Raw genomic sequence first — 12188 nt, forward strand, 5'->3', positions numbered from 1 at the left:
GTGTTTGATAACGTTAATGTCCGCGCTGCTGCCAACGTTAACGTTAGCTCTGGGACGACTGCCACTGGGTCTTCTGGTGCCACTGCTAACAATTAAGAAACAGGTAAGGATGGTTCTGTCAAGTGTTTCTGCTTCTAACGTCAGCAGTATGAGGCAAAAAATAAATGTGACTCACCCCCATGTGCTCGTTGGGTGGCCGCAGCCAGTTAGCGCCGGTAGCCCTGCAGTAAACGAGGAAGTGAAGAAAGAAACAAAAAAACAAAACTCGGGAAATGACGTTGAATTCAGCAGTGTACTAGTTTAATTAGCAGTTAATTCTCCTTGGATCACATGTGTACGTAACTCAAATCAGTAAGTGACGGGAAATTAAGTTAAATTTAGCAGTTTACTAATTTAATTAGCAGTTTACTAGTTTACTTAGCAGTTAATTCTCCTTGGATTACCTGTGTACGTGAATAAAAAAAAGTAAGTGAATGTTTAACCTGCCTTGGTGTTTATGCGTAATTATATCGCCACGCCAGCCGATCATTCTAGAGGCGCCTCGTTAAAGTTTGGCTTGGGTGAATGTTACGTTCTGACTGTTAAACCAACCTATCTAGTAGCTGTTTCACAATCCACATTGCCAAGAAAGGTTAAACGTAAACGTTATTGTGACATTTGCACTTATTCCTCTGTCAAGTTAAATTACGGCCTAAATTAGTTATTTGCTGGCACAATGGTTTCCATAACATTATGTATGGAATCAGAACCGAGTGTTGATACTTTGGTACTTTAAGAGTATTTTATTGAATGTAGGTAATTGATGCATAATCAGTAGTGTTTTCTGGGTGACATTCCGTGCTTCTAACATCAGAAATCAGAAACAATTTCTGATCATCTCAGTCATGTACTTTCACACACAAAGAGACGAACTTTCGTTTCTCCCAGCCCACAGCAGTGCAACACAAAAGACCAAAAAAAAAAAACACATCCAAAAGAAAACGACACCACCAAAACACACAAAAACGGAGAGAACAAAGCAAAAAAAACCCAAACAAACAAAAAAACTCCACACAGTCAACAACACAGTGCATTCAGTAAATTTGCAACACATGGTTTTATCTTGTGTTATTAACATAGAATATGTAACTTGATTGTTCTCTGTGGATCTTGCATATGTTTGTTTCCTGTAGACCACACACTCACCCACTCTTATAACTGCCAATAAACTGGTAAAGGGAAGTTCTGCCTCTGTGTTTGATCAACACAGCTCAACGACAGCTATCGCACCTGAACCACTTAATCACACGTACACAGTGTCTTTTGGGGCTTGAAAGCAACTGAGACGCAATGTGTGGAAAATATGCGTCATACGGAATCATCACTGGTTTATGCTTAGGCAGCTGTTGTCCTTCTCTTCGATCAGGCGTCTTCCTGGGTTTGACAAACGTCCAGTCAGGATAACCATACGTAACCAAGGGCCTGTTTAATGTGGGATTTCTCCCCTTCCCCGGCCGCTGTGTTGGTGGGGACGTTGTCAGCTCGGTGGTATAGTACATATCTCCATCCCCAGCAGCACCACCTCCACTTCCATCCCCAGCAGAAGTACCTCCATCCCCAGCAGCACCACTTCCATCCCCAGCAGCACAACCTCCACCTCCATCCCAGTATGCAGGCAATTTGTAATAAATATGAAATAATGCACACTGGAACAACATCATACTGTTTGTCACTTTTTCTTCAAAGTCAAGTACCACAGCCAATCACTCAAAAAACGATCCTACCAGAGCCAGACATATTGGTGGTCCCCCCATTTGAGCCAGACGTTGTGTAGCTCAACACAACACCGAGAATCCAGGGAATGCTTATACATTGTTTGTTCATGTATTTACCGTTCCTGTTTCATAACGGTGTTTATGAGCAGCACTTGACTAATTAAATTATTATTGGAATTTCTTATCATTTTGCACAAAGGACTCGGCAGTGATGAGAGGGGTTCAGCTGGCCTGAGAACCGACACCACTTTGCTGGGAAAGTTTGCCTACCAATGATTTTGAAGATGAATGAGGATGATGCCTTGTTGGCCATCACAATGCGGGATGTTTATGAACACCGTGTTCCAGCGACACTTTGAGGACAGTGGAGGAGTATGTGACTAATACATTGACAATGTATTATTCAGATACTCCTCAATGTATTGAGCTTTGGAAATCAGTTTGATACCAGGCTGATAAGCAATGATTAAAGCAATTTGCATTGGAGTTAATTATAATTATTTCAATAAAATCAGAGCAACAGAAAGGTTGAATTCCTTTTTCCAAAGCACACAATCTCATATCTTACAACCTCTAAAAACTTCCTGGATGGGGCAGCGGCAAACAATAGTTATTGTAGGGGATTGAGAAAAAGTTTCAGTATAAAACAGACACCTCCTATTTTTTCAAGATATTACTATTAAGAACTACGACTTAAATGCAGTGTGGATTTATACCACCAAGTCAGTAGATGGCGCCCTAGCGCTTCTGTGGATCAGGCTGAGAGATCGGCATTCCTTTCAAGCCCTGGCCCTATCTAGCGTGAGTCAGAAATAAAATGGCGCTGGCTTGACTGAGATGATAATCCATCGTGTCTCTTCTTTGATCCACAGTGCAGTTTCACATGTGTATCACATGTGCAGATACCCCGAGGTCTGGAGCCGATAAAATTTGGGGGCTCGTTCTGGGATTGTGACACTACGCCGCTGAGAAAGTGCACGGTTATTGTGATGATGAGATTTTGCGCTGAAAGCTTCAGGGGGGGCTGCTGTGGGCGCGTCATCCAGAGAGCAACAGCAACAGGTGTTATGTCATGACGGCTACCGTAACTCCGAGGCGGATGCTGAACTTCCAGATCCAAAAAGGTCTTACTGATTTTAGCGCCAGCCAGTTGCAGGCTGCTGCAAGTTCGATTGAGGACAGCCGACAGACTCACAATGTTGAAGACCTAAGTGAACCAGAACTCTATGACCTGATTGTCGATTATATTAGAAGTGAGAAGTTGAGAGCTATGGAAAATTAATGCGTGACTCAACTCCTCCTCCTTGATGATCTGCTCAGTGATCTGCTGCTCGACCCAGATGCTGGAGCTACTGCAGCAGGCGACACGGTACCTTGTCAGAAGAAAGAGTCACCGACTCACCAACCTGAAAACACCTCTCCGTCCACTCTTTGGGACAGACAACCAACAGCAGCAACTGTGGTTAGAGACATTGTCGTCCACCGCATACGGCGACCTTCGCACCGCCCTTTTCATGAAGGACAGACACTCACGCACCAGTCAGGGATCTCACCACATTGATGTCAGCCAAGAACAGCCTCACTGGCATGGGTGGTGCCCCTTTGGGTAGGATCATGAGCTCATCCTCCACTGATCAGGTGGTAAGACTGACTGATGTAGCAGCTCTATTACCATGTAGAGAATTTAAGTTGCATGGGGGTCAGATCTCTGATGTTGGTTCTGATATGTCATGCTGCCTTTGTAAACAGATTGACGAAGGTTTACAAGAGGAGTTCAGGGAATCTGAGGTCATGAGAACAGTACTAAAGATAACCAAACCTGGTACATTCAGAGTCACGTTGACAAGTAAAGATGATCTTACAGTTGATGGTTTAAAGAGGTTTCTCCGCTCCCACATTAAGGACAAAAATGTAACTGAGTTCTTCCAAGCGTTAAGCAAAGCCAGACGGCTAGATAGAGAGAGCCCGCAGCAGTTTTTGTACAGAGTTATGGGTTTAAAGTAGCAACTTCTTTTTGAATCATTACAACCTGCTGCAGGTTGTAACTACGACAAAAAGTTTGTTCAGGGAACTTTCTTCACACCCTCTACCAAGGGTTAAATGAAAGAAACAGCCATGTTAGACATGATCTTATACCCTTCCTCTCAGACATACAGGTCAGTGATGACTTCCTTTTAGAACAAATCACCAAATCTGCAAGTGGGGAAAAGGGAGGTTAAAACGTTTGAGTATAGTAGCTAAAACCAGGCCATTAACTGTTAGTGCAGCCCAGCATGACAATAACAAACAGACTGACCAGACCAAAGTTGATTCTGAGTTACAAGCTAATCGTGCTGCTCTCAACGAACTGATGGCACAAGTGTCCTCGTTAACCAAGTACCTGGCCCAGATGGTAAAACCTGTTGAGAGCACGATGTTTGGAAGCCCTAATGCACCCATCACTCATCCCCAGCCACCAGCCACTCAGACAAGGGGCCGATGTAAGGACTGTGCACAAAAGGGCAATGTGACTTGTCCCGACTGTTTTACTTGCTGCCAGGCAGGGCACCAGGCCATTGGCTGTCTGCAGAAAAAAAAGCTGTTGGGAAACGGGATGAGGTCACTGGAAAGGGGTAGCCAGTGACCTCCAGTACCAGTAATGACAGTAATGTTACACCCCCTCTGTCCACAACTACATTGGAGCCTGGGCCTCCAAATCGAGAACCAGCGCAGCCAGAACTCCGAAGCAGCAGCTCCAGTACAATTTGATGCATTGTCTTCAGTTTTGAAATTCCACTCTTTCTGCTGCCTGCCCACGGGTAGCGGTATAATTCAAACATAAGAAAGCTGGTGCATGTGGAATTAGATACAAACATTTCTTGTTCAGTTATTAGCTGTGCAGCTTTACCCATCTCTATGTCCCGACAATAATCCTCCACGCAGTCTGCGCTAGCACTGGCCTGTTTTGGTTCTATGCTAGCGGTTTCAACAGTCTCAGCAGTTCCGGTCCTGGAGCTGCTGCTTCGGAGTTCTGGCTGCACTGGTTCTCAATTCACTTTCTTATTCACTTGTTCTTTTGACATTTTTGCAGAAGCAAAAATATTGATAGCTAGCAGAGCTGACGTTAGCTAAGTTAATGGCGCAAACAGACAAACAACGCAAAGACACCATTTAATTGGTTGCTATGTAGGCTACAATGCATTTGATTTGTGTTGCAATGTACCCTTTGATTGGATTAAAATGTGAGTATTCTTCCTGATTTATGTCTGGTGCTCATCCAGGCTCTGGTCATCTCCTGGCTGGACTACGGCAACTCGCTCCTTGCTGGCGCCCTGGCGTTGGCCATCAGACCTCTGGAGCTTGTTCAGAAAGCTGCAGCTTGTTTGGTGTTCAACTGCCCTAAGTTCTCCCACACAACTCCCCTTCTCATGTCCCTACACTGGCTCCCAGTAGCTGCTTGCATCCAGTTTAAAACTCTGGTGCTAGCCTACAGGGCAGTGAAAGGAACAGCTCCTTCCTATCTCCAGGCCATGGCCAAGCCCTACACCCCCGCCCGACCACTTCGCTCTGCTGCCTCGGGACGCCTGGTTGCCCCGTCGCTCAGAGGTCCCTGCTGCCGATTGACCTGGTCACGGCCCTTTTCTGTCCTGGCCCCACAGTGGTGGAATGAGCTCCCCACTGCTGTCAGGACAGTGGAGTCGCTGCCCATCTTTGGGCACAGGTTGAAAACTAACCTCTTCAAGAACTACTACCCTGTTACTTGTTCTTAGCACTTATTGTATTCACTCATTTAAAAAACAAAATCTCTTTCTTGCGCTTTTACTTTAGCCCTGGTTTTGCTCTTAGATGCTTGTGTAGAGAGAATATGCAGTTATGACCTCTGATGACTAGTAGTTCTCCTGATTTCCTATGTTAAATGCACTTATTGTAAATCGCTTTGGATAAAAGCGTCAGCTAAATGACTAATGTAACGTAATGTATGCGTGCTTTATTTGACGTAATTTCTTAGAGTGGACAGGAATGATTGAAACGTCTTTTTACCGTAAGTGTTGAAATAGAGGGGCATTAGTGGGGATAGGGATTCCTGACTTTAAAAAAAAATGTGGAAAGAGGGTAAAAGTGTGGGGGAGGGCAATGGCCCCATGCCCCCCCCATTACGGCGCCCCTGTGACACATGACAGTTGATGATTGCTTATGGCATTAAACAGGCTTGTACTGTCTCATAAAGTATTTACTTGACTCTGGATTATATACACTCACCGGCCACTTTATTAGGCACACCTGTCCAACTGCTCGTTAACGCAAATTTCTAATCAGCCAATCACATGGCAGCAACTCAATGCATTTAGGCATGTAGACATGGTCAAGACAATCTGCTGCAGTTCAAACCGAGCATCAGAATGGGGAAGAAAGGTGATTTAAGTGACTTTGAACGTTGCATGGTTGTTGGTGCCAGACGAGCTGGTCTGAGTATTTCAGAAACTGCTGATCTACTGGGATTTTCACGCACAACCATCTCTAGGGTTTACAGAGAATGGTCCGAAAAAGAGAAAATATCTAGTGAGCGGCAGTTCTGTGGGCGAAAATGCCTTGTTGATGCCAGAGGTCAGAGGAGAATGGCCAGACTCGTTCGAGCTGATAGAAAGGCAACAGTAACTCAAATAACCACTCATTACAACCGAGGTATGCAGAAGAGCATCTCTGAACGCACAACACATCGAACCTTGAGGCAGATGGGCTACAGCAGCAGAAGACCACACCGGGTGCCACTCCTGTCAGCTAAGAACAGGAAACTGAGGCTACAATTCGCACAGGCTCACCAAAGCTGGACAATAGAAGATTGGAAAAACGTTGCCTGGTCTGATGAGTCTCGATTTCTGCTGCGACATTCGGATGGTAGGGTCAGAATTTGGCGTCAACAACATGAAAGCATGGATCCATCCTGCCTTGTATCAACGGTTCAGGCTGGTGGTGGTGGTGTAATGGTGTGGGGGATATTTTCTTGGCACACTTTGGGCCCCTTAGTACCAATTGAGCATCGTGTCAACGCCACTGCCTACCTGAGTATTGTTGCTGACCATGTCCATCCCTTTATGACCACAGTGTTCCCATCTTCTGATGGCTACTTCCAGCAGGATAACGCGCCATGTCATGAAGCTCGAATCATCTCAGACTGGTTTCTTGAACATGACAATGAGTTCACTGTACTCAAATGGCCTCCACAGTCACCAGATCTCAATCCAATAGAGCACCTTTGGGATGTGGTGGACCGGGAGATTCGCATCATGGATGTGCAGCCGACAAATCTGCAGCAACTGCGTGATGCTATCATGTCAATATGGACCAAACTCTCTGAGGAATGTTTCCAGTACCTTGTTGAATCTAGGCCACGAAGGATTAAGGCAGTTCTGAAGGCAAAAGGGGGTCCAATCCGGTACTAGCAAGGTGTACCTAATAAAGTGGCCGGTGAGTGTATATATATATATATATATATATATATATATATATATATAGTATATAACTTTGTTAAAAGAAACACTCAACGGTAGGGAAAATACTCAACGAATAAGGAGCAAAATAATCCAGTGAGTCAAGTAAATTCTTTATGAGACAGTACAAGCCTGTTCCATGCCATAAGCAATCATCAGCTGTAAATAAAGCTTCTCGGGAAAGGACATACCGTTTACTGCCTCGTCATGCACATCACGTGCACAACGTCCAATGGGGAAGGGAGAGGTGCGGCATTCAAAAATTCAAAAGCATGTGATTGCTAACAGTCCAATGGGAGAGGGGGTATAGGCATGATTTATTTATAATTACAAAATAGGTGCTTATATCTATGTCTGCAACTGCTGGTCAATTCATTCCTGTTATTCAATGTGGACATTTCTGGTTTGCAAATGATAAACTATTTTTCAGTTAGACATAGATTGCACATTTTACTACTGGTTGAACATGCTTTGTTCTTTGAGAGGATTTTCCAGGTGGTTGAATAATTAATGTTTCTGTCCGCCAATGACCAAATATAATGGCTTAAAGATATTACATTCTTTAAATGGTTGTTTCTAAAGCTACACATGTGAGCATTAAACCTCTTTTTGAATGTTCTCTCTGTTCGATCAACGTATTTTGCCGTTGTCATTTCTCATCACCATAGCTTGGTAGATAACTAATTTCACCTGGCATTTTCTTTCGAGGGGGCATGAGTTGTTCACACGGCAATTGCAGTTGGGGGAGTCCGATTGTGATGAAGGTGTCATTGATTTTTTCATGATTCTTGTGTTGTGGGACAATATTATTTGTTGAATGCAGCTGTAACTAATTTTGATGGTGTTCCTATTGAACATCTTCCTCAGTCAGTGGTCTGGGGTAAAGCACTTATCCAAAAGTTAAAAAAACTGCTTCCCGATGTTTGTGGCCACGGTATCACTGTAGGGTGGGTTGTACCAGGTGATGTTTCGTTTTCTGCTACGTTTGTTGATTTGATAGCAGTCAGTATTTAATGGTGGGTTGTACTTGAGCTTAAAATTGTAGCCACTCTTTTGTAATGCATCTTGGTATGGAGGTGTGGCTTCATTGATGATGGACATTAGATTATAATTTTGAGAGCCTTCTATTAATGCTTTCTGGAATGTTCTTCAAGATGGAGGGTTAGGGTTAGATGGAGCGCCCACATCATTAGATGGAGCGCCCACATCAGGCCGATTGGGGTCATAGTATGTCTTGGGCAGTGCATGCAACTTATAATCAATCGGCAATAATCTCACCCCTTTCACACTGGCCAAAAAAACCCGCTAACATCCACCTTTTTACATTGACCAAAGGCGGACATTAGTGGGTTTTTTGGCCAGTGTGAAATATTATTTACCATCTTATGGGAATTCGCGCAAACATTTCTGAATCATCCATCCATCCATCCATCCATCCATCCATCCATCCATCCATCCATCAATCCATCAATCAATCAATCAAATTGCATTTTATACATCCATATATTATCCAAACCGCTTATCCTGCTCTCAGGGTCGCGGGGATGCTGGATCCTATCCCAGCAGTCACTGGGCAGCAGGCAGGGAGACACCCTGGACAGTCCACCAGTCCATCACAGGGCCAACACACACACACACACACACACACACACACACACACACACACACACACACACACACACACACACACACACACACACACACACACACACACACACATCCACACCTAGGGACAATTTAGTACGGCCGATTCACCTGACCTACATGTCTTTAGACTGTGGCAGAAAACCGGAGGAAACTCACGCAGACACAGAGAGAACATGCAAATGCCACACAGAGGACGACCCAGGACGACCCCCAAGGTTGGACTACCAATGATGATGATGATAAACCAGCATAAAAACAATAGGACTTAAACCCTAATGACCATGGAAATGATTAATTATTGGATGTTGGGGGGGGGGATCAATATTGTGCATCGACAGTCATCAACAGATCAACAGTGTTACTTCAACTAGTTTACAAACCCCCTCGGTGAATGTACACAGAGCACCAATTTATATATACATTTGTATGTTCTGTATGCAAAGTAAAGTAATTTATTCCCTGAATTTGATTATCTTGAGGACTGCCTGATCCAGAGGTAAAAGGGAAAATTGTGAAACACAATCCTTGCACTCCAAACTGCAGGATCTGCAAAAGTTGAGGCCAAGGATAACCTCCTGCTGTCATTGAAGGAGAAGGCCAAGCAATGGGCTTTAAGCCTCAAATGGACACATAAAAAGAACAGCAGACTTCTGCGTGAACTGTAGGCCACTGTCTCCCAGAAGAAGAGGAAAGCAGAGGAGTGCAATGAGATTTGACTAAACAACATTAGTCCAAGCCCAAAAACAGCTTCAGGGGCAAACATTCGCCCTGGAATCAGAAAAAGCTTTTGGTACAGAGCTTTGTCCAATTAGAAGAAAACGTGTGGGGCTCCAGAGAGCTACAAAGACGTCCTCTGAGCTTCAGGTGTAACAAGCAGCATGAGCGGTGGAGGCAGAGATTCAGTCCAGATAGCTCAATCAAATGGAGGTTCGACAAGTTAAAAAAAAAACGACCTGGATCAAAGCACAAAGGCGCAACATGAGCTTTGAATGGAATACCACGATTTCGGGGAAAAGCATCTGGTCATTCATCTAGTTACCCTCAACGTTCTCAAACATTACTGCTCCCTCAAAGTTTGGTCAGAGAGGCTCGCCTATGCTTGAGGTAACTGCCACCCAGAGTTCCCACCACTCCCCATGTCAGCAATTTGTACCGAAAGCTTGTCTTCCCCTCCTGACCTCACCCTGTGTTTAGTCTCCAATAAAGAGAATTTCGAGAAAATGTATCTGTACTAAGTCTCCATGCCACAGGAGGCCTCGCGCTAAAGCAGATGTCCAAAGGAAAATGCCAGGCTCTGGACATAAAGATGCACAAGGTGCCCTTTGGTGTCTGTATCGAGATGAAGTGGGTGTTCCATGGTTAAACCTCCAAGGTTAACGCTCCACCTTGATTTATGAATATTAGGTTGTGGTTAGGTGTAGGTTAGGGTTAGTTTGTGGTTAAGTTCAGGGTTAAGGTTTGGCAGTGGTTAACCCACTACTTCCCATACAGCAAGGATACCTTGCAAATATCGATGTTCTCTCAACAGTGTCTATATGAAACCGTGGAATGAGAGTGGGCTCCCTTGCAACATATAGGCTATGTAGAAATAATAGTGAAAATTGTGATTGTTTCCCTTTATTAAGTGGTATATTATGGAATATGATGGCCTGAATAGTAATCTCGATTTCTCACTTATTAGCGAAAGTAACTGTATCAAGGTTTAACCACCTGATCCGAGGTTCTACCCCACAATACCCTGCATGGTTTATCCTTGCTACTGTTTTCATTTGAGGATCATTGTCATTAAGGGTGTTACCCATCTAAAATGTGAGCATGTGAGTGGATGTCTCATCCACAAGATGGCAGAAGAGACCGCTTCAAATCAGTGGAGAAACGAACACCTCATCAGGACACCGCTTAACCCAATGACATGTCTACAGAAAAAGAGCCAACAATCTAGTTGCAGTGTCACTGATAAGATGTACTCCTTCATGTGCCATGGTAAGCAAATTGTGTTTTAGATTTCATCCCAATCCATCACTACACCAGCTGATCTCACTAACCAGTCTTCTGCCAGATAAAGGTGTGTTTGTCAGTGAAATCAGCCGGTATAGAGTTATGTTGTAATGAAAAACGTTACACACATCGCTCCATGCAACATGATTGAGTACCACTTACATAAAATTAAAAAAAAAATCTCCTTCTCACCCTTTTTTTCTTCATGTGGTATGTGTCTTCTTCCTCAAGCTCTGGGTCCTCTACCAGAGGCCTGGGAATTTGAGGGTTCTGTGCAGTATCTCAGATGTTCCTAGGACCGCACTGTTCTGGACAGAGACCTCAGATGTTGTTCCTGGAAGCTGCTGGAGCCACTCGTCCAGTTTGGGGGCAGAGCCCCTAGTGCTTCTATAAACACTGGGACTACTGTGGATTTCACCTTCCACGTCCGATCTAGTTCTTCCCTCAGCCCTTGGTGTTTCTCTAGCTTCTCATGCTCTTTCTTCCTGATGTTGCCATTGCTCGGGATTTCTACATCGATCACGACTGCTGTCTTCTCTTCCTTGTCTTCTGACAAGGGCCGATATATAGCTATATCAACACCATTGATGGTTTCCGAAAATGCTCAATAAACGAGGAGCGGAATATTAAGATAGGTGTTGGGAAAAAAAACTTCAATTCATAGCAGCTGATGAGTACACGGCACATGAAACGAGCTTGTACTGCTATGTATCAAACGTTTTTTTCCCACGTTCTGCTCCTTATTTGTTGAATACTTCTATTAACACCATTGACAGTTTCTGGAAAAACTACGCTTATATATATATATATATATATACACTACCGTTCAAAAGTTTGGGATCACCCAAACAATTTCGTGTTTTCCATGAAAAGTCACACTTATTCACCACCATATGTTGTGAAATGAATAGAAAATAGAGTCAAGACATTGACAAGGTTAGAAATAATGATTTGTATTTGAAATAAGATTTTTTTTACATCAAACTTTGCTTTCGTCAAAGAATCCTCCATTTGCAGCAATTACAGCATTGCAGACCTTTGGCATTCTAGCTGTTAATTTGTTGAGGTAATCTGGAGAAATTGCACCCCACGCTTCCAGAAGCAGCTCCCACAAGTTGGATTGGTTGGATGGGCACTTCTTTGAGCAGATTGAGTTTCTGGAGCATCACATTTGTGGGGTCAATTAAACGCTCAAAATGGCCAGAAAAAGAGAACTTTCATCTGAAACTCGACAGTCTATTCTTGTTCTTAGAAATGAAGGCTATTCCATGCGAGAAATTGCTAAGAAATTGAAGATTTCCTACACCGGTGTGTACTACTC

This window comes from Lampris incognitus, chromosome 15, assembly GCF_029633865.1.
Source record: "Lampris incognitus isolate fLamInc1 chromosome 15, fLamInc1.hap2, whole genome shotgun sequence".
Classification (NCBI taxonomy): Eukaryota; Metazoa; Chordata; class Actinopteri; order Lampriformes; family Lampridae; genus Lampris; species Lampris incognitus.